Below are 22392 nucleotides of genomic sequence, written 5' to 3' on the forward strand. Positions count from 1 at the left end.
TTGGGGAAACTTAGACTTCGTAGACTTGTAGATTCTGGCATGAATAAAAAATAATTATCTGGGGAAAAAGCAAAAGAAACTCTTTCTCCATTAGCCCTTTTTCTATCTGCCTAGAGTAACACTGAGTATTCCGGTACTAGCAGCCAGGAGACCTAGCGTTAGCCCATGAACTCACTTGTGAATAGTCATTTAATGTGTTGCTTCTTCAGTTTATAGCACGGGCCTTCTCTGATGTCTTCTCTACTTCAGTCTGAAGGTTGTTGTGGAGATAAAAATAGGATGACGTGCATGCTAGTGCTTTGAAAAGTATGAAGTACGATATAAATGTAAGATGTTATTGTAAAAGGGGGTTTAAAACTATAGCATAAAAAGACTTGTTATAAAAATAAAATAAAAGTGACTCTAGTCACTTATTTTTATGAGGCACTTTTCTCTCTTTGGAAAAATATAATTTACTAATTCAAGAGAGAGCTATTAATTTCTAAGTCCTTCACAGCCATTAAAGCAGGCGTGATGACTTCAATTCAGTTTACAAATGGAGTGGGCATACTGCAGGGGAATGCTACTCTCAGGTTACATATAAATGGAATTAAATTAAATTAATGAAAAGAGAAGAAAAGCATGTGTAGATAAATAACTAACTCATCTCCTAAGAGGCTCAATGCCTGAAATAAGACATGAGTTAAAATATATTAAATTTCTCACATCTCCTTCCCAGACTCCCTCAAATATCGTTTAGAAATTATTTCTAAAATACTAAATGTTGATAAAAATAATATCTGTATGACACCTCTCACCCTATTATGTGTAAAGTTATCATTGGGTTTTAAGTTGAATGGAGTGTGGTGTGCTTCCGATGCACCCACATTGATATATCAATGAAGAAACCCAATGACTTTGATGATGTTTCCAGAACCCACTGTGCAAATCACACAATCTCAGAAAGTCATCTTGGTAAATGGTGAAAAACTGAACACATGGCAATAGGTACTTCTAATTAGATGAGGATATTATTTATACTTTGATTTTAGACTATTCTATTAAACTGCTTTGAATTTTTTATAATTTTCAAAATATGATGCCAGACTGAACATGTGGAGGGTAAGAAATGGAAAGTGATTCTCTTAAGGGCAGCCTCATTTGGTTGTTTTATTTATCATCTGATGCTTAGTGATATTTTGGTCCCCTCATTTGGTTGTTTTATTTATCATCTGATGCTTAGTGATATTTTGGTCCTAGCAAAAAATCCCACTGAGTTAGAGAAAAGGGAGATATCTGAGTGATCATGGGAACATTTGTGGACCTCTCTGTGACTCAGTTTCCTTAGGAGACAAATAGGGATGATGATATTCAATGTTCAAGATCTCGGTAATGTTTGAAAGAGTTAATGTTTGTAAACCGAATTATACAATGTCTCAAATGTAGCTTTTGTTTCCATGTCACGATGTTGTGTAAATACATATTAAATGACAGATTCTAGCTGAGGGAGTATTTTTGGCATGCCACAGGACTCTCTAGACATAGTTATCTCTGTTAATATTTTTATCAATAACATAGGAAGATAAAGAACACATTGAGTTTTCCGATGCATGAAGTTAAATGATATTAAAAATTCAATAGCTGAATTGATATTCAAAATGAATGAAGTCTAAGAAGGGGAAATTTCAAAGTGTAAGGCCTTGTATTTGGATTTTTGAAATCCAAGTTCTGAAAAATAGGTTGGGAAAAATACGGTTTAGCAATAGAAAGTATATCTATATGTCTATCTATCATTTTTTTCTATAGGTAAAAGAGAAAAATGCCTTATGAGTTAAATTAAAAATAAAAATTTAAGTCTTCAGACAGATGAAATTATACAAATGGAACCATTTTTTCAGGACTCAACAAAGGATTATATCTGAAATGCTCCCATTGGACTACAAAGTGATCAGGCAAAACTGGAAATATCTTGTACAGTTCTGGGTACCAGTTTTTGGTAGGAAGGGAGATAAACTAGAACATTAGAAAAGAGGAAGGAGAACATTAGTAACAATCACTATTAATTATGTATCAGATCTGTGTTAAGCATTTGTTACAGATTATTTTATTCCTCCTTTACATTAGCCCACCATGGAATATATCATATTTACCCTCAGGCTTGGAGAAGACTCAAGGGAAACGCAGATGAACACCATCCTAAACATGAAGGCCTGTAAAGGTCAATGGGGTAAAGCTGCAGGTGGGTTTCTGTTAAATATAAACTAGCCAGTCATAGGTCAGAGAGAGAGAGAAAAGAGAGAGAAATATTCTAGGAGAAAGTGGGGAGAGATTGAGCACTGGATCTGCAGCATAATTTAAAGACTATCAGATTGGGCTATGGCATCCAACAGCTGTCTGTTTATTGTAGTGTATTTAGATGTACTAGCAAGTTTCTCTTATTGCCATGACATGTTGATAACCAGCACCATTAGTGGATACTGATAGTACCTCTAACTTCTGCTGTGATATCAGCTGGCATTAAGTTCACCCTGTCTTTTATGAAGATAAACCTGACTTCCTGAAATGGACAACTTTCAGCTATCTTTTACATAATCTGCCTCTAATATCTACTGAAAACAATCTCTAAGCAAAAGTTGCTGCATACAGTCTTAGAAATCATTTAAAAAACTAAAAATGAGTAAGCCTTTACCTTCCCATCAACTTCATGTACCTTTAGTTGTTCATGTCTGTTTTATCCCTAATATCTTTAATTACAGAAATACAGACATTCCCTTTAGTAAAAACGTGGAGGCACATCAACAGGAAAGCCTGTCAGTCTCAAATTGCTTAGATTGAGCCCGAGTAAAATCTGTTGATTTCATTTTCAAATCTGAACACACTTTCAAACTATTATAACTTGTTTTTGTTTTACTTGATTTAATGTTTTGGCTATTCCACCAATACTTCTAAGGTTTTCAGCAATTTGGCAATCTGAAAATGCACATAAAGAACAAAATGGTAGACTAAGGCTTGCCAAACTTTTATTCTTCAAAAAGAATTATTTTTAAAAAATGCAGAAACTAAACCGACATTTTCAGAGCTCTGGAAAACAATAAAAGGTTTATAGCAAATAAGTGAACACCCAATCAAAAAAAACCCATCTTAAAAGAATAGAAAAATTTTGTGGCATTCGAAATCACCCTCCTCCTGCCTCTCCTGGGCATGACAGTGGTCTTCAGTTTGAGATAGCAGCAGCCTCGTTTCCAGTTCCTTCCCTTCAACTAGAGGAAACAGAGCAGACCTTATCTGAAAATTACTGTGCTCATCTGTTTTAACCTGCCTGGTAAATGCACGAAGAATTGACACAAAGTCCTCATCTTTGTTTTGTCTAATTCACAGCTCAGGTGGAAAAGTGGCAGATACTGCTCATAAAATGTGCAAGGTGACTGCAGACCTGCAGCCACCTGGGCCAAGAGTTTATAGGTAGAACATACAATAGACCAACTAAACTCTGGAGAGGAAACCAGGCTGAGGCTCTTTGGAAAATTAGGACATTCAGAAGCAGCCATATTTACAGGGACATTTAGAAGGCCAAGAACCTGTTCAGGTAGATGCATGCTCAAAAAAATCCTGTGAAAACCTTACTCTTTCACCTCAGGCTGATCTCTAGGCTCAGAATAGGCCTTTGTTAAAGTGTTAGCTCTTCCAGAACAGAACCAGTTTGCAAAGACTGGGAAGGTTCCTGAAATTGAAGAAAATTTTATCAAAATATAAGCTGAACACAAGCCAAAAGAACAGAGACTTCCATCATCACATGCAACAAGGAATACCCTTTGCGAAAATAATTTGGAAAATTCTCAAAACAAATAGACCATTATAGCTTTCAACTATTAAAAACAAATAAACAAACAAAGCAGGGAAAATCCTAGGGAAAAGGAGATTTTGGTTTCTAGAGTTACTGTAGTATAATAATCAAATTTCTAATTTTCAACAACAAAATTCATAAGATATACAAAGAAATACAAAAACTTGGCCCATACCAAGAAGCAAAATTAACTGACAGAAATCATCTTCTAGGAAGTCCAGACACTGAAATTACTAGACAAAGTGTTTAAAACAATTGTCTACAATATGTTCAAAGAGTTAAAGGAAGGCAGGGACAAGGGTAATAGAATAAATAAAAAAAGGGAATATGAACAAAATGAGAATGTCAACAAAAAGATAGAACATATTGTTTTAAAGAAACAAAAAATCTGGAGCTGAAAAGTTCAATAATTGAAATTTAAAAATTTACTACAGAAGTACAATAGCAGATGTGAACAGGAAGAGGAAGAACTTGTGAGTCTGAGAAGAGGAAAACTAAAATTATTGTGTCTTAGGAGCAGAAAGACAAAGAAATCAAGAAAAGTAAACAGAACTTAATGGACTTGTAAGACATCCACAAGCTGATCAACATATGCATTTTGGGATTCTGAGAAGGGGAAGAGAGAAATAAAAGAACAAAAAAAGATTATTTGAAGAAATAATGGCTGAATATTTCTCAAACTTTATAAAATTAATGAATCTACAAATCTAAGAATTTCAATAAACTCCAAGTAGCTAAACTTCATAAGCCCACATAGAGATACATTATAATCAAACTTGTAAAAGACAAAGAATCTTGAAAGCAGCAAGAGAGATGTGACTCCTTCACATACCAAATCCAGAAAATCTGTCCTTCAAGATTTGGGGAGAAATTAAGATATTCCATAATATGCTAAATCTGTGAGAGTTTACTACTACTAGACCTGCCCTACAAGAAATGCCAAAGGCAGTCTTTAAGGTTGAAATTTAAAAAGGCTACACAGTAACTCAAAGCTTCATGAACATAGAGTGATCTCCAATAAATGCGAATATAACATGTGGAGAAACAGAAAAAGAGCCACTGTTATAGTAATTTTGGTTTGTAATTCTACTTTGTATTTACTATAGGATTTAAAAGACAAATACGTTAATTATTATAAATCAATGTTATTGGTCACATAATGTGTAAAGATATACTTTGTGACATCAGAAACATCAAAGAGAGCAGAAAGAGTAAAGTTGTAGAGTTACTACTTGCAATAATAGTTAATTTGGCATCAGTTGAAATGAGAGTGTAATAATTTTAAGATATTATATATAATCCCCAGGGTAACTGCAAATGAAATATCTATAGTCTACAGACAAAAGAAAATGAGAAGAGAAGCAAAACATCTCATTACACACACAAAATTTCAACTGAACACAAAATAAGCCAGTAATGGAGGAAATTATGGCAGATAACAAAAAGGCAAAAGTCTTCTATTATTAGGAATTACCTTAAATATAAATGGGTTAAACTATCCAATCAAAAGGCAGAGATAGGTAAAATGGATAACAACACAATTAAACAAACCGTTATCCAACTATATGTTGCCTACAAAATACTCACTTTAGACCTAAAGGGATAAATAGGATAAAATTGGAAGAATGAAAAAACACACTTCACATAAATATTAACCAGAGGAGAGCCGAGGGGGTGATATTAACAGATAAAATAGATTTTAAGTCAAAAACTATTCTAAGAGACAAAGAAGAAAATCATATATTGATAAAATGATAAGGTAATATGAAGACACCAATTGTAAATATATATGCACCAAATAACAGAGCCCCAACATCCATCAAGCAAACATTGGTAGAACTGTAAGGAGAAATAGTTCTACAACAATAGTTGGAGACTTCTATACTTCACTTTCAATAACTGTCCTCTTCCGTACTGCAAATCATGTAAATCTACCTAGGTTTTCATCCTTATCCATCCCTTGTTCTCCCTGTTATCATGGAGAAATTCTCTCTCTCTTATCACATATGAGTGAATTTTCCAGTTTTCCTTCTGTTATTTTTAGTTTCATTCCATAGTGATTAAAAAAAGTTGCATAATTTCAGTCTTTTAAAATTGATTAAGACTTGTTTTGTAGCCTAAGATATGATCTACACTGGAGACTATTCCATGTGTACTTGAGAAAAATATGTATTCTGCTCTTGTTGGGTAGAGTGTTCTATATTTATCTGTTAAATCTAATTTGTTTATAGTGTTGTTCAAGTTCTCTTTTCTATTATGCATCGCTAGTATAAAATATAATAAAATAAAAATTCAATTTAATTCTACATCCCCTGCCAGATCTCCATTCTTTCAAACTCAATTCTTGAAAGAATAGGGATGGAAGATGTATGTGGGTTTGTAGGATTGGCAGTGGGGCAAAGATAACATTTCTTTGTAAAGCTTACTGTTCTGAGAAGGAGGATATGATGTCATCTACTTTAGATGAGAAGGAAGTTAAAGTGGTGTATGTGTTAGAGGAAAGAGGGAAAAGTCTTCAAGAGTTGTTAAGTTTGAAGGTAAGATTTGGCTAGTTTTGATAGTAATTGGAGTTTAGAAGCTGTTGCTTTGATTTTAGTAAGCCAGAACTCAATCTAATGTGCTTTAGGTTTCCAAACACTATTTAGAGGCCATTCTCCTAGATGAACTGTGGGACTCTACTCAATTTATGTTTTATTATTTATTTATTACATAAACTTAGATGCTTATAAAACACTTCAGGCAGTTTAAAATGTCAATTTTATTTATTTTAATTGCCTATTTCTATAAAAGCCTAAGGTCAAACGTAAAAAATAAGACAGGTTTAAAACAGCATAAAGAATATACAAATATATGTTTCACATATCTGGAGTCATTTAGTTAATTAATGTATTTAGCTAGGGGCTTACTGGCAAACAAAGCAAAAGGGATACACATTGAAATATAGATTTTATATCATATAAAGGAAATCTCATGGGAAAAAAAATTTTTCTGGTACTAAACTTCCAGCACAAACAGTGTCATATAGGTCTTCTTCTGTGGGACATTAGGTGATATGATGGGCAACGTCTTCAACTCTGATCTTCTGAAAATACAGAACATTCTTTGAAAGGTCTTGTAATACCTTCCTATGAAGGCTGAGAATATAATGTTAAATCTCAATTCAAAGAAGACATTGCTTTGAAAAGTTAAGATTTTATTGCCCTGGTAGTTGTGGTTTCATGATTCACTTTAATCTGAAGATAAAACTTTGGGTTCTTAGAGGGGAGGAGAGATGACTAATTTGTGCCTCCATCCACCACGCTGAAATATTTCCTGTCTCTAGCCGGTCTTCGGCAGGAGTGAATGTAAGATCAATTTCTTGTTGAATATTCAGACAGGAGTCTACAAATGTTAGATAGTCTTCCAGCTCACTAAATGCATTCTTCAGTTGTGCTTACTGCACTATTCATTCACTGGATTGAAATTTTATTACTATTTTTATCAGTATTATAATCAATAATATTTTTATAATCATAATTTTATTTCTGAACTCTTTAATTGCCTTTGTAGTGGACTGCCTAGCTTCTTACATCTCTTTTAGGGTTTTAACTTTGGTATTTATTTATGTATTTATTTATGAGACAGAGTCTCTCTCAGTCGCCCAGGCTGGAGTGCAGTGGTGTGATCTCGGCTCACTGAAACCTCCGCCTCCTCAGTTTAAGCAATTCTCCTGCCTCAGTCTCCTGAGTAGCTGGGACTACAGGCATGCGCCACCACGCCCCAGGTTATTTTTGCATTTTAGTAGAGACAGGGTTTCACCATGTTGCCCCGGCTGGTCTCAAATGCCTGACCTCAGGTGATCAACTGGCCTCGGCCTCCCAAAGTGCTGGGATTACAGGCATGAACCACTGTGCCTGACCAACGGTGCTTATTTTAATATATTGATCTGTTTGCTCTGTTTCCCAAAGTTGTGGAGATAGGTATCTTTCTTGTCTTTGTCCAGTTGTGTGTGTTTCTTGTTCATATGCACTAGTTTATGCATCTAATTACAGAGGCCTTCCTCAGCGATGAAGAGAAAATACCTTTTAAGTATGAAAGCTTTATTTCCAGCCTGAGTATCACCATACTCTGTTTCCTGATCCCTTCAGAAAGTTTAGAGTTGTAAAGGCTTGGTTGCCTAGACCCTCCAGATATGGCATCCAAAGTGTCATCCCATGGGGTACCCTTTCTGCTATCCGTCTTTGGAGCACCCCAGGACACAATTCTACCTTCCATAAAAGCTCTCTCCTGATAGATTTCTAGCTATTGTCCCCTTCTTAAGTCCAATTTAACATGCCTTCCATCTTTAAGGTATATCTTTTAAATTTCTGATTCAATATGAATTTCTTTTTCTTTTAAGGTAAAATAAGTTTAACAATAAATTTCTGTAATCACTAGGTATTTGAGGCAGGGGAGGAGGAGGACATTGCCAGATATGTTACATCTGTCATCTTGTTTAAATTCTTGATGGTTTCTGTGGGGTTGAGAATATTAAAGAAATAAACACTTAATTAAATGGCTCCATGAAAAGGTACTTCTGTTAAGAAGAAGTCCCAAAATCTGATTTTAAACATGACCAGATTTTACTTACAGAATAATATAAAGCATTTACTCTATTGATTCATGAAGCTGAAAATGAACAAATCTAACATTTAAATTATGATTTTCTGTAGCTGAGATGTCTTTTTCATAGCTCATTGAGTATTTTGTAGAGTATAACTGCCTGCACAGAAAATACTCATTCACTGATTTTTATATGGATCTTTTTATTTAGAAAAATAGTCGTCAGCTGCTTTTACATTCAAACATTCTGACAATTAAGTTTTATTTTTCAGATAATCTAAATTCTTTTTATCTTCTACAGTACTTCTCATAACAATAATGCTTACAGTAATTTAAGAGAGATTTTACATTTGTAAACTGTAAAATGCTGTTAAGAGATGACACGCTGTTTTTGTTTCACAAGCCTGCAATCTCAAAATTTGATAAAGTTGTTGTTTGATCAATACCTGAGCTTAAGAAAAAATCAGACAAATACTTTTCTTTCGCAGATAGTATGGAAATGCTTATTTAAGGCATCAGTAGTTTTCAAGCACTTCCAATAGTCTGTGGATCACCACCTCCACAGTATGAAACAAGAAGCAATAGTGTTACTGTTTGTGTCCACTATTCCAGGGGTAAGTGACTTAGTTGGGTTCATTTTTTCCTCTTGAATCTTTCTCTACTAAGTCCATTTGAAACACACAAACATTCACATGCACATTAAGAAAAATGATGTCAATCACTTTAATGCTTTTCCGTTTCTTTTATTTCTTGGTACAAAGGATCACAACCTAAATGTGGATTATTCATAAGACAGATATCATGTTAAACAGGAATGTATGCTTTCAATATGAATAATGGTCTCTAAAGAATAAAAAAAGTGCCTGCTTTCAAACACAGGTGACCTAGTCAGCACTTTCTAAATGACTAGGGGAACTCAGTTTTTTCTTCTGGAAAATGGAATTGATAATATTAAATATTTGGTGAAGGGCTATTTGGATGTGGAACTGCATAAATTATATTCATGATATTGGTATCTGATAATTGCATTTCCAATAGGAATTACAATTAAGACTCTTGCAATATGACATACTTTTGATCATTTTAATTTCCTTTGTGATTGCAGAGAATGATAATTCTTTGGGGGACTTGACTCCAATTTTCACATTACAAAAGAAAAGTTTGGATAATGGAATAATGCAGAGATGAAGGAAGTCTTGATCTCCAATCTCTTATTTCCCCCTTTTCCATTTCTGCAGTGGGGATGCCACCTGTGTTCTGCTCATTATAAAACTTTTAGCAAGAGGCTAATGAAATGCAAAGCTTTCTATAAGACCAGCACCAGCCTTCCTATCAAATCATCTGAAATATTTATTTGCCCTCTTGAATAATTGATAGGGGCATCAGCTCTCCCGGTCAATTGATTTATTAAGGGACTGTTTGGAATTAAACAGCTTAAAGATATTAGATTTAGCAGTGATCTTGCTTGTTAGCATATTCATTTACCTACGGGAGCTCCCATTAGATATTGTTAATACATGACGTCTCTAGTCAGGGCCTGTATCTCCTCAAATTGCGTTAATGCCAGGCTGTTTAGCCACAGAATAACAGGTTTGATTGAGTGCTTGGGTTTGGTGTAATTAGATTTTCCTAGAAAAGGGGGGACTACTTTAATGCCATATGCATTAAACTAGATATGTCATCAGCATTACTGTAATTGGTGAACAGGAACGCTGGAGACCTGGCTGTATGTGAATGTTTGTGTTTATGGCTCACCCGTCCATTCTCATAGATGGCACATAATAGCTGTGCTTACTTACATATGCATGATCCTGAGGGGGAAAAAAAAACCTGACCTCTTTAATAAGCATCTCTTTTGAAAAAGGTGGAAAATTCTATCCTGAGTAATGGGATCAATTTTTCGTCTGTTAAAACTGCCAATTATTTCTCTTACTGAAAAGGTTATGTGGCTGCTTAATCAATGATGAAAATAGTATGGGAATATATGTGGGTATATTCATGTGTTTGATTTGCATTTCACTCAAAGACTATCTGCTTCAGTTTCCAATTGTTATCCTGACTGGGGGCCACAAACATACCAGCAGAACTCTCTTTCACCAGTGTTTTCTCTAAGGAATTACACCTTCTTATTAACAGAGATGCATAGAGAAAATGAAATCGTTTCTGGTCACTTTTCCCTTTTAGAGCTAATTCATTGTGTGCAAACAAGCACTAACTTTGCAAATTAAGGAACAATGTATCCCCCTATAACAATCTGTGTAGTGGGAGAATTTGGGAGTATGAATGAAAGTAGTGTTAGACCAATTGAAAGGTAAGCCAATTTTTCTTTCCTATTTCCATGTTCGTTTACTGTCTGTCTTCCCCAAGCTGTAAGATCCCTTTGGATTACATCCCAAGTATCCACAACTTAAACTGGGAGTCTCACTTGGAACTTACCTTTCTCTTTCTGTGAATTGCCTTTTCTACATTAAAGTTACGAAAATATAATATATTTGGCCGAGCTTGGTGGCTCATGCCTGTAATCCCAGCATTTTGGGAGGCCAAAGTGGGAGGATCACTTGAGGTCAGGAGTTCGAGACCAGCCTGGCCAACATGATGAAACTCCATCTCTATTAAAAATACAACAATTAGCCAGGTGTGGTGGTGGGAAACTGTAATCCCAGCTACTAGGGAGGCTGAGGCAGGAGAATCACTTGAACCCTGGAGGTGCAGGTTACAGTGAGCCGAGATCACACTACTAAACGCCAGCCTGGATATATGTAATATATATTATATATAGAGAGAGAAAGCTTGTATGTATATAGATATATATATATATATAGAAAGCTTATATATATACATATATATTATGTGTATATATGTGTATATGTGTGTGTGTGTGTGTACATATATATATTCCTTCTTCCCCAGTTCCTTAAGACCTTGATTGCATACAAAAAATGAAAAGATTATTTCATTTTATGTTACATATATATCAATAAGTAATAATCACACTTATAGGTAACCTTGTTATCTACATGGCAGGGACCCATAGGTAGTCCCATTTATGGTGATCACGTCTGCATTTGGTTAAAGACTCTGAGGCTCCGGGAGATCAAGCTACTTCTCTGAGTTCATAAAGCTAATAAAAGCAGAATCAAAATTTGAATCACTTTAAATGTCCATGCCCTTCCCACTATAACATGCTGCCTACTTAATTACATTGACAGTGATCAGGTATTTTTTTTTTGAAGCTGACTTCTTAATGCAAAGGAGGAACCTAGATTGGTTTAATTTTGGTGATCAGATAGGCTAATTTAAATGGCCATCACCTTGGCAGGTGTGTAAGATTGATTTTTAGGGTAAGGAGGAGTTTAGGGAAGGGATAATCACAGTTCTTCTGACTGATGTCTGATATTTGAGGGAGATGGTGAAAGGGGAATTAGAAAGCTTAGTAAGTGACTTGGTGTCCTTTAAATTCTGTATAGGTGACTTTGACTCTCTTAACACCACAAGTATTTTCCTGGGGTTGAAGAGCAGCGGCAGCTCCAATTCTTATATAGAAGGGGATTAAGGTAGCAATCATTGGAAGAAACCTTGTTTAAAACTATGTCTATATAGCCAACACCACGCTTTTACTAGGGTTGGGGACCCATGCAGATTATATGGCAGAGTTTAAAGAACTGCCCCAACCCCCACTTCTGATCATACCCATCTGATGAGAGGGGAAGAAGGCTGTCAAAAAAGCAAGAGTTACCTGAAATTTAATTCCACTGACAAGTTGCAGGACTGACATGATCCTTCTTGGCTGTAAACAAAATTAGTGTAAAGATATTTATGAAAGAAGTCTCCTCTAAATTTGAGATGACTTTCTAGATCTCCAAATGAACGTATCACAGCAAAATGATTCCTCAATTTTTAGAAAAGCTTATGAACAATGAGTTACATCAGCGATTACCCATGAGTAAAGGTGAAATTAAATTGGAGTAAAGAGGTGTTTGAAACTATTTTATTCCATCAAATTACCATCTTAGGATAGTTTCAATATTATTTGTCATTTCTCAAACAGATTCATAATGGGATACATTTTCCCTAATAATAGCTGTGTATTGGGTTTGTCTATGAATATAAAGACTAATGAAAATGCCACTTCCTTGAAAGGGAGTTTGTTGGAAATTAGAGCTTAGCATTGACATAAATTCACTTCTCTTACTGAAAAAAATATACACATATACATGCTTATTTGTATATATCTAATACTATATAATATAATATATAAAATAACAGATAGCTAGCTAGATACTATAATTGGATGTGAGGGAAAGTGATGACTCTCACTGATGAGACTATAAACTGGTTCCCAGATTTGGATAAAAAAGAGAGCCATGAATTAGCTTGGCACAGTAGCACCAGCTACTAGGGAGGCTGAGGCAGGATGATCAACTGAGCACAAAATTTTTGAGGCTGTAAGTTCTATGATTGTGTCTGCAAATAGCCGCAGCATTCCAGGTTGGTCAACATAGTGAGACCACATTTCTAAAAAACAATAAATAAACAAATATAAATTAAAAGGGCAGCCATGAATTATTCCGTGTTGTTGGAAATTGTTCATGGCCTCATAAGGGGGATAATTTTCAAAATAGCATTTGTTTGGGACAATCTTGCAATGTTTATCTTAATTAAATTTGAAAATATTTTTTAAAATTCCCTAGAAAGGTTATCGTGACGTATGAGGCACAACCAGAGCAAGTTTCTGTTCAGTATAGTCCTTGGCCACCTGCAAGTCCTAGGTGCAGGCTTGGGGACAGTCAGGATAGGTATGTGTGCTGTGCCATCTTGGGGCAGGGCAAGGTGGATACCAGCCCTGCCCTATCCCTGTAGCATTAGGGTGCATTCAGAATGCAAATTGGCCCGTGCCAATTCAGATACCTAGCACATCCTGAAAGGGCGGTTGCAACCTGTAGGGAGTGGGCTGCTCTCCCTGTGTTAGAGTTCAGCCCTTGGGTAGGGGATGTCTGGGTCCTTGTCGAAGTCCCACATTTTAATTTTTCACCGGGCCCTGCAAATTAAGTAGCCAGTCCTGCCCAGACACACTCACACAAAGGTCACCACGATGACCACTGCCAAACATTAACCAGAATCACTACCTCAAGACACTTCAATAACTTTGAATGCTCTTACCACCACTCCCATAACAAACGCAAACACAATTTAGACTGAGAAATAATAAACCTTATAATGGGTTAGTGATTTGCCTACGTTTACAGAATTTCCTTAATACATTTGTTGTTAAGAGGGAAACAATTAAATGCTAGACAAAATCCCTGGAGATAGTGAGCTGGCAAATAAGTTAAACACCTTTCTAGGGCTCAGTTTCCTAAAAACAGCAGCTAGTGAAAAACAACTCAATTTATCGTTGGAGAAACTGTCAAAATCTGTGCCCCCACCAAATCGCCTGTTGAAATGTAATCCCCTGTGTGGGAGGTGACCAAAGTGGAGATTCTTAATGGCCAACAGAGTTTTTGATACCTCTGTGAATATTATTTATTACTGTCATTTCTACTATTATTATTACATTCTGCATTTGAAAAAAAAATCAGGGTCCGTGGATTAATTTCTGTCTCTACTGCCCACATAACCCCTGAGTATGGTTGTATATCCATAACTACACTTACACTCTTCCTTTTCTCTTTCTTCTTCATCTTGGGCTTTTCCCCAAGTCTTTATTTCCTCTTCCCTTTGCCATGTCTAGTTTCCAGCACCCAGTGTCATCTATGAACACTCTTTAGCATTGCTGCAGGGACCACACTTGGTGAAGATGCCTTCAGCCCCTGTGTTAGGCCATTCTTCATTGCTATAAAGAAATACCCGAAGCTGTGTAATTTATAAAGGAAAGATATTTAATTGGCTCACAGTTCTCCAGGCTATACAGGAAGCATGGTGCTGGAATCCTGTTGGTCTCTGGTGAAGCCTCAGGAAACTTAATAGCCATGGCAGGAGGGAAACGAGGAATAGACATCCCACATGGCCAGACCAGGAGCATGAGTGAAGGGGGCAGATGTCAGACACTTTTAAACAACCAGATCTCCCGTGAACTCACTCCTCATCAAGAGGCTGATTCCTTAAGCCATTCATGAGAGACCTGCCCCCATGATCCAAACACTTCCCTCAGGCCCCACCTCCAACACAGGGGATTACATTTCAACAGGAGATTTGGCAGGGGCACGGATTTTGAGTTTCTCCAACGATAAATTGAGTTGTTTTTTACTAGCTGCTGTTTTTAGAGCTGTTTGGGAAATAATCCATACAATATTTGGCAAGTTCCTCTGAGGACTACCATCTATATATGTGTGGACATTAAGTCTTTGAGGGTTGGTCTTTTTTCCTTTTGATTAAAATGTCCTGCTTGGACTCCTCTTCATACACTTTGAATCATTCCATTTTGAACCAGGACCGAGTTGGGTGGGCTAAGGCTGCATGCAGTTTCATCCTGGGGCCCAACAGGGTGCTTGCTCAGGAGTCCGCTAGCCCACACAGTCCATACTTCTGATTCACAGTCAGCCTGGGAGTTGCTGCCAGCCCTAGATCCCCATTTGTGGAGTTCATTGGTTTTTTTCCTTCCCTGATGTGTGACCCTGCACTCGGAAGACCTCATTCTGCTTGTTTCTGACCATTTCTCCAAGTTTGTCTGAGTCTTTTTGAATTATATTCCTGTATTCTAGAGTTCCAGTCAGCCTTCTCTGCTGGGTTCAAAGCACAGCGACAATGACCTCACAATGACTACACTCCATGTAAACACATTTTCATGGTGAAAGCTACAACATATTTTAAATTATTATGGTTATAGCATTATAAAACAATTCAAAGCATGAAATTATGTAATTGTATTTACATGTGAAATCTGTCTATATACATAGGAAGATCGAAGGGTACATATGTATGTACACTTGTGCATGTAGGATTTATTCTTCTGACTCAAGAAAGCAATCTGATGAAGTGACATGTTTCTACTAAACAGCACACATCAAGACATGTTATGCTGCTTCTGTTTATCCCACCTACTGGAGGGATTTAGATTATGTTCTGCACATTACTGAATCAGACAAATAAGGAGTAGATGTTGAATTGAACAACCTACTGCTTACATTCATTGCTTGATGTTTTATTTAGAAAGGCAATTCTCACTGAAAGTCCAAAAAAAAAGTGAGAGAAATGAATATCCAAAAATATTCATTTCGTTTTCTCAGCAAAACAGCATCTCCCCTTCAAGGAACGTGAATTGTTCTCTCTCCTTAACTCTTCAGCCAACTCCCTCTGGATCTCAACTTTGGCTCTATTGCTTGGTTTTTCTTTCTTTCTTTTTTTTTCTTTCCTGTGTGTGCGTGTGTGTAGGGAGGAGAAGCCATGTGTCTGAGGTGGCGACAACAGTCGCGGAGCCAGAGCCTTAATCACTGTTTACTGATTTAGTCCATTTTACTAGCAGGCAGTGCTTTTCCAGAGAGCTGTTTTCCTGGCGGGGTGCAACGACTGCTTTCAGGGGCAAAAGTATGCGTCTCGAAGCTGTCTGGCTCACTCTCCCTGGCACTCACTGGCTTGCCACCCCTGGCAGGGCTGCTGCACCCAGGCAATGGGCCGGCGTGTCCGCCTCTGCCTCTGACGGTGCTCATCTGGTGGTAGTGTTAATGAGAGCTGGATGAAAGCAGGAGGCAGGGCACAGAGGACCCACCGGGGCGTCCAAACAATACCTATGGCAGGCAGAGCCAGCACGTTTCACACTGCGCCTCTGCTCCTGTGGTGAAAAGAATTGAAAATGACAGATCGAGGATTTTGCCTTCCCGTCTGATAGGCTTTTTTGTTTGGTTTGTTTACACTGCTTTGGGGTTGGGTGGCTGCTATTGTTGTTGCTGTCTTTCCTCTCTGCTTTTTCCTTACAATTGTGTACTTGTTACACTTAAAATGGTGGCTTAGAGATGAACAAGAAAAAGGGCCAGTTAGGAATTGCTCATATTTCTTGAATAGTTTATTTGTCACTTTTAATAATCCCCATCTTTCCTCTCCCATTTGTCATGGTCAACACCTGAAATCCTCCAGTGACTGGCAAATTCAGAGAATCATAGACGGTGGGCTGACCTGTGAAATTAGGTTTGCAGGACAAAAGAGAACTGGGTGACGTGAGTGTTGGAAAAACTCTGTGGGTATTAGTGTAAGTGTGTGAACATCAAACGTGTCATACGGCTCTTCTAGGTAACTACTCCGAGGACCAATCAAATGGCTCTAATGCATCCCCATTGGCATATCTCATCTTAGAGTCCGTTCAGGGCAAGAGGATCATTCATCAGACATAAGGGTTTTCATTGGTCCCAGTCCTGAGAAAATTCAAGGGCATGGCTGTAAGCTCGTGGTGGGAGCCAGGGCTTTGTCTAAAGGGAAGCGTGCCAGCAACATGAGTTGCTGACATCACGATAATCCCCAAAATAACAAACTCCTTTCCCTCTCACGCTTCTTACTCTTCTGCTGTCCAGTCCAGATGTTTTGGAGGGTGATTTCCAGTCTTGTGCTTTCTGTACTTTTTTTAATTGAAGGAGTTATGTGTGCATCCCAAATAAAATGTTCAACATTAGATTGAAAAACCATCATTATAACCATTGCAGTCAGCTGTAGTGACTGCCATGAGATGCCAAGTGCTTTGAAACTTCCTATACTGGCATCCTCATTCTCCTACAGTCCAGACTACCCTCCTGCCCGACCATCCACTGAAACTGTCAGTGGTACCCAGTGCGCCATCATCGTCCTCTTCCTGTCACCTGCAGGATCTACCAGAGACTCAGTGCAGTTGATCCATTTCTCCTTTCCAACACTCTCCTTTTCCATTTAATAATTATTCCTGTAATCTCCCAGTCTCCCATAAACTCACAGGACTCAGTGAGATTGGGGAATGATGTGAATGTCCATGGAGCGTCTTGAAAACATTCGTGGCAAACTGTGCTTGCTATCTTAAAACACTCTCTACACACTTCAAGCATCAGTTTAAGAAAGCGTGCTGCTTTTAATTCAGTAGTATTTATCAGGGCCTATGCTAGGGAAAGATTCCTTTCCAACCTCAATAAAAAAACCCTCTGATTTCTATATGATCATCATTATTAATATTAATAATAATGCAAATAAAGTGTCCCTAATACCTTTATAAGTAGCTATCAAATGACATTTCTAAGGACTAAGATTTGGAAAATCAGAGAAATGTCTGGTAAAGTGAAGTCTCCAGTTTTGCTTTAAACCCTGCTTGTCACCATCCTTACCTATGTGAAAAGGAATTGATTTCACGTGTGTTGATACTTTGCACAGTTGACAATGCCCCAGGTGTACATAGTCAGAACCTTTAGTGGTACAGAGACAGATGCAGAACTGCATTTTCTGCTCTCTGTAATTGTGCAGGTAAGGGACACCACGAAAAGGACTCTGCCCTGCCTGAGACATTGTTACAGAGATGAACATCTTTGCTGGAAAATTGAAAGCAATGTGGATCTAAAACAAACTATAAACATATCTCAAAAGTAGACACTTTCTCTAAGTGAAGCATAAGAGCAATGTGTGACACTGGTCTGGATTTTTGCAGAAGGACTGAATTATCATAAGAATGCTTTAGTCTTCACAAACCTCAACAACATCGTCTCAAGTTCAAAGTTGTTATTTTCTCTTTTTCAACTCAAAGTAGATAATATTTGAAATGAGGGAGAGAGACAGAGAGAGAGAAATGAAGTGAGAAAAGAAAGAAGGAGAGATCACCTTTAAGGCTTTTCTTTTCTCTTTCTTTCAAATGACACAATAGAATTTTTTTTTCCTAAAGTTGTATTAGGGATTCACTTAAGCAGAAATGAACTGTAATATGCAAATAGTTCTAATTGGACTGCTAATAGAGCGTGTCTCTGTTGTTTTTTTGTAGGGAGTTTTATGCCTATGTAATCAGTGCAGACAGCCGTTAAGTAAATGAAGAGGCAACTAACAATGTCAGAAAAGAGACCGGGCGGTTCCGGCTGACACTACCCTAATCTTCCAGGACCCATTAAATGGCAGTTTCAACGCATTACCTACCATAACATCCTTGAATATCACTGATTTTATTTGCAGTATCAAACATTCCATTTCATGCCCCATTAACAGTGGGAGCCTGAGCTTTTTGACGCAGCTAAACATTTTACTAACTACCTGGACTAAGTAACCAATTAACTTTTGGAGACAATACGGCCAATTAAGCGCGAAAAGGTAAGGCTGTCATCCCCCACGAAAATTGAATTTCCTTTTCCTGATGGCACTTATTGTCGCCGTTCAATTGTTAATGGAGATTCGGTCCCTATTAAAGTATGAAGGCAAAGCGGAATGGAAAAGTTCAGAGGACTTGGTTCCTAAAGAGTAGGTCACAAAGTGTCCCAGCTGGCCACTAATTCAGTTAACTTTTCTTCATGCCAGATTACTTATTGGATGCAACTGGAACAGGGCTCTAATATGACATTCTGTGATAGTACATTGCACAATCTGGTAGCTTGCGAGGAACCCATAGGCCCAGGGCGGTAGTTTGGGACCTTGTATGGGAGGTTTAGGGAGAGAAAAGAAAAAAAAAAAGTTATCCATTTTTATTTTTGTTCTTCTTTTTTTGACAGCAGAAATATCAGTGTCCGACAAGATATTGCCCTGGTTATCACTGGCTTGGACTCTTCAGAGAGAAAAACAAAACCATGTATAGAGAGGTGGGCTCCAAATTAACCCTCTGTGGTTTGGGAAGTTATTTTCTAAATGGCAGACAAGGTCTCCGGTGGTGATTCTGCTGTGTGGATTTGACTCCAGTTGACTGGAATGGAGCACAAGTAATGAACTTGGATATCACATTTTTGAAAGCTTGAGGCAAATTTTACCCCTTTGGTAGAAGTCTTTCATCTTTGAAGGTAAAGAAGAAAATTTGTCCTGGAGGGCATCTTCCACAGCCTTGTGTAAGTGAGAAACATGAAGCTTATATAGAGTCAGAAACTAAACACTGAACTCAGATTTATCTATCTGTTAAAAACAAAACAAAACAAAAAAAACCCACATCAAACAGCTTTGTGAAAATGCAACTGTTCTAAATAGGAAGAGAAATCAAGAATTTTGAAAAATAGGTAAAGAATAGACTTCCAATGATGATCATTTGAATCTGTCTTTAATACAAAAATGTTAATGCTTACATATTCAATGTTGTCAAATTATTCCTAGAGCAATACAATTGTTTAACATTTATTTAAAACCTACTCACATACACTTAAAATCTGATTTGGGCCTGAAAACTCATAAGTAAAGCAGTGATCTAAGTTGTGCTTGAAATTATTAATTTCCTGTATTGTTTAATGGTAGAGATATTTGATCCCCACAGAACAGCTGTGGAATTGCCATGGGAAAAAAATTCATGTATTCCATTGCTATGTTAGTATTCTTGGTTCATAACTTTTTTATGTTGTTTCTGCCAGATTCTGTGATGATGGAAAGCAGGAACAAAAAGAATTAATATTATATACTTTCAGGTTTAGATATTCTTTGAAGAATTTGATAAGGATTGTTACTTCCAAAGAAGATTTGAATAAGAAATAGTTCTATATTAATATGGACCAATTAATAACATTGAAATTTCCTTTTGAAATTTTCCTTGGATTTTAATATCTGTTCTCAAGAGACACAATTTTCTTTATAGAAGTGATTGCTGTGGCCTATTTATTTTAGCCATTTTCCCATGGCAGTGGATGATTTAAAAATGATTACAATAGTTTGAACTTCCTGTTATTTAAGATAGAGGAGTAAAGCCAGATCTCAAATGCTTCCCACTCCCACCCCCTGACATCCCTGCAAGAGAATAATGAAAACAAACAAGCAATAACAGAACTACATCAGCAGTACTCAAACTGTGGAAAGGGCTGGTGGCCAGAAGCTTCCAATCATCCACATCACCAAGTAAAGATGGCAGGAGATATTGTAGGAAGCGCCAAGCTGGGAGGTGCTGCAAAGCCTTAGGGTCAGCTGAGGTGGGCAGAGAGGCGTGTAGTGTAGAGATACCCACATGCAGTTCCTCCCAGCCTTTTGCACAATCAGGGGAGAAGCCAAAAGTCTTTTGCCACTTGAGTTAATAGAAGTGAAAATGAAGAGGAAAGTAAACAATCAATGCTATCGCTGGTACAAAGTTTCCAGGGGCCCACACTGTACCTCCTACTAGAGTCAAGTAGGTTCCTGAGAAGCCAATCTTGACATTAGACATTTAACAAGAGGAAAGGGCAGATACTAGTTCCAACCACTGAGGTTGCATCAAATCCTCAGGCTACTGAAAATTCATCTCTCTAGTGTGGTCCTAGAAGGGGACATAGGAGGGGAGAGAGGAAAGTGATTCATTACATGGAAAAACAAAACAAAACAAAAATCCAGATCAATCAGTCAATCTATAAACCATTTAGAAAACAAATCATGGATGGTTTTAATCATCAGGGGGTGAGTAGATCTTCCTAATAAACACAAAATTCACATACTAGAAAATGTTAGATATATGTGACTGAAAATATTCTGGATAACAAGTACACACTGTAATGCTTAGAAGTCTAAGGAGAGTCAATCCAGGGAAAAAATAATTCATCTTTTCACAAGGGTCTATTATTTTAACTAATAAAAGCTCAAACAAATCAATAAAAAAGATAGAAAACTAGCAATTTACAAAGAAGTAGATACAATTGGCCAATAAATATATTTAGATTCTCAGTTTTACTCAGAATTTTTTAAATTGCAAATTAAAATAACAGCAGGTTACCATTTTTCATCTTTCTGATGAAACGAATGCTAAGGTTGGTCTCTCCCCAGTGCTGAAGTGGGTGGAGCCAGGCTGCCACTTCCTATAAACTTTCTGGGTAGCAATTTACTAGTGCATTCCTATGTTTAAAAAGAGTACTTTACTAGGAGTGCTGTAAGTTGCACAAACAGAAACACACAGGAATGCATATATATACATATACATATATTTAACTTTCATATACAATTTATATATGTATTATATATTATATACATATCAACTTTATATATATAAGACACACATATATAAATTATATATATATATTTTACAAAAGCATTAAACCTAATTTTGGCAATAACCAAAGTATCTGGCAATAAAGGGGTGTTATAATAAAGTCCACTGATAGAAAGATTGCTAGATACATTAAATAAAAAAAAAAGTGCACGATGATGTACTTTTCTGAAAAGAAAGGTTGCTAGATATGTTAAATTAAAAAAATCAAGCACAACAGGATTGTTTTCTGATGTGTACGTAATATTTTTCATTAAGTATGTATATATTTAGATATATACACACATTTTTTCATATATACACAAATTTTTCATATATATTTATTTCTACTATTATAAATAATATAAACAAATATATCTATATCTCCATGTGTTTTGCATAATCTAATACATTCATGAATGTTTAGGGCCTCTGGAATAAATCATAAGAAATTATGTACGCTAGTTGCATTTAGAGTCTGGTGGGGGTTGTTATAAAAAAAGGATGTTACTTTTTACTTTGGATATTCTGAGTTTTTAAGTTATGCATATGTATTATTTTATATTATAAATTAATATCCACATGGTTAATAAGAGGACTCAGCTTCTGGGCACATTTTGCTTATTTGACTGTTTTCCTCTTGATATTTTTCACTAGAAACAATCAAAATTACTTTTAAAATACTTTTTTTCTTGTTCCCTGTGTGATTGTAGAGAATTTAGAAAACAGGCTTTTCCTATCCAGATGAACAGAGATAATTTATGTCTATGGATGTTCTGTGAAGGCCTATTGTGTTGAGCAGTGTATTAAAACATAAACATGGCTCTTCCCCCAAGAAACTTACATTTTAGTAAGTGGTATATATATTCCAGTGAAGTGTACAAACGACAATAAAAAGGTATGTTTAATGATCCTTTAAGGGCACTTAAGAGATTTCTATGACAAGATA

The 22392-nt window shown here is 36.6% G+C and overlaps 1 long non-coding RNA gene across 1 annotated transcript in view; it reads right to left on the reverse strand.

Moving 5' to 3' along the window:
* LOC134760225 (uncharacterized) overlaps nt 1-14430 on the reverse strand; it is a 30149-nt gene extending 15719 nt beyond the window's left edge. The window contains exons 1-2 of the long non-coding RNA XR_010137255.1: nt 14297-14430; nt 12141-12191 (exon numbers count right to left, since the gene is read on the reverse strand). This is a non-coding gene — a long non-coding RNA (uncharacterized LOC134760225). The remainder of the gene's footprint in view (nt 1-12140; nt 12192-14296) is intronic.
* Nucleotides 14431-22392: the final 7962 nt, after the last annotated feature.

Source organism: Pongo abelii, chromosome 16 (genome assembly GCF_028885655.2).
Source record: "Pongo abelii isolate AG06213 chromosome 16, NHGRI_mPonAbe1-v2.0_pri, whole genome shotgun sequence".
In the NCBI taxonomy this organism is placed as follows: Eukaryota; Metazoa; Chordata; class Mammalia; order Primates; family Hominidae; genus Pongo; species Pongo abelii.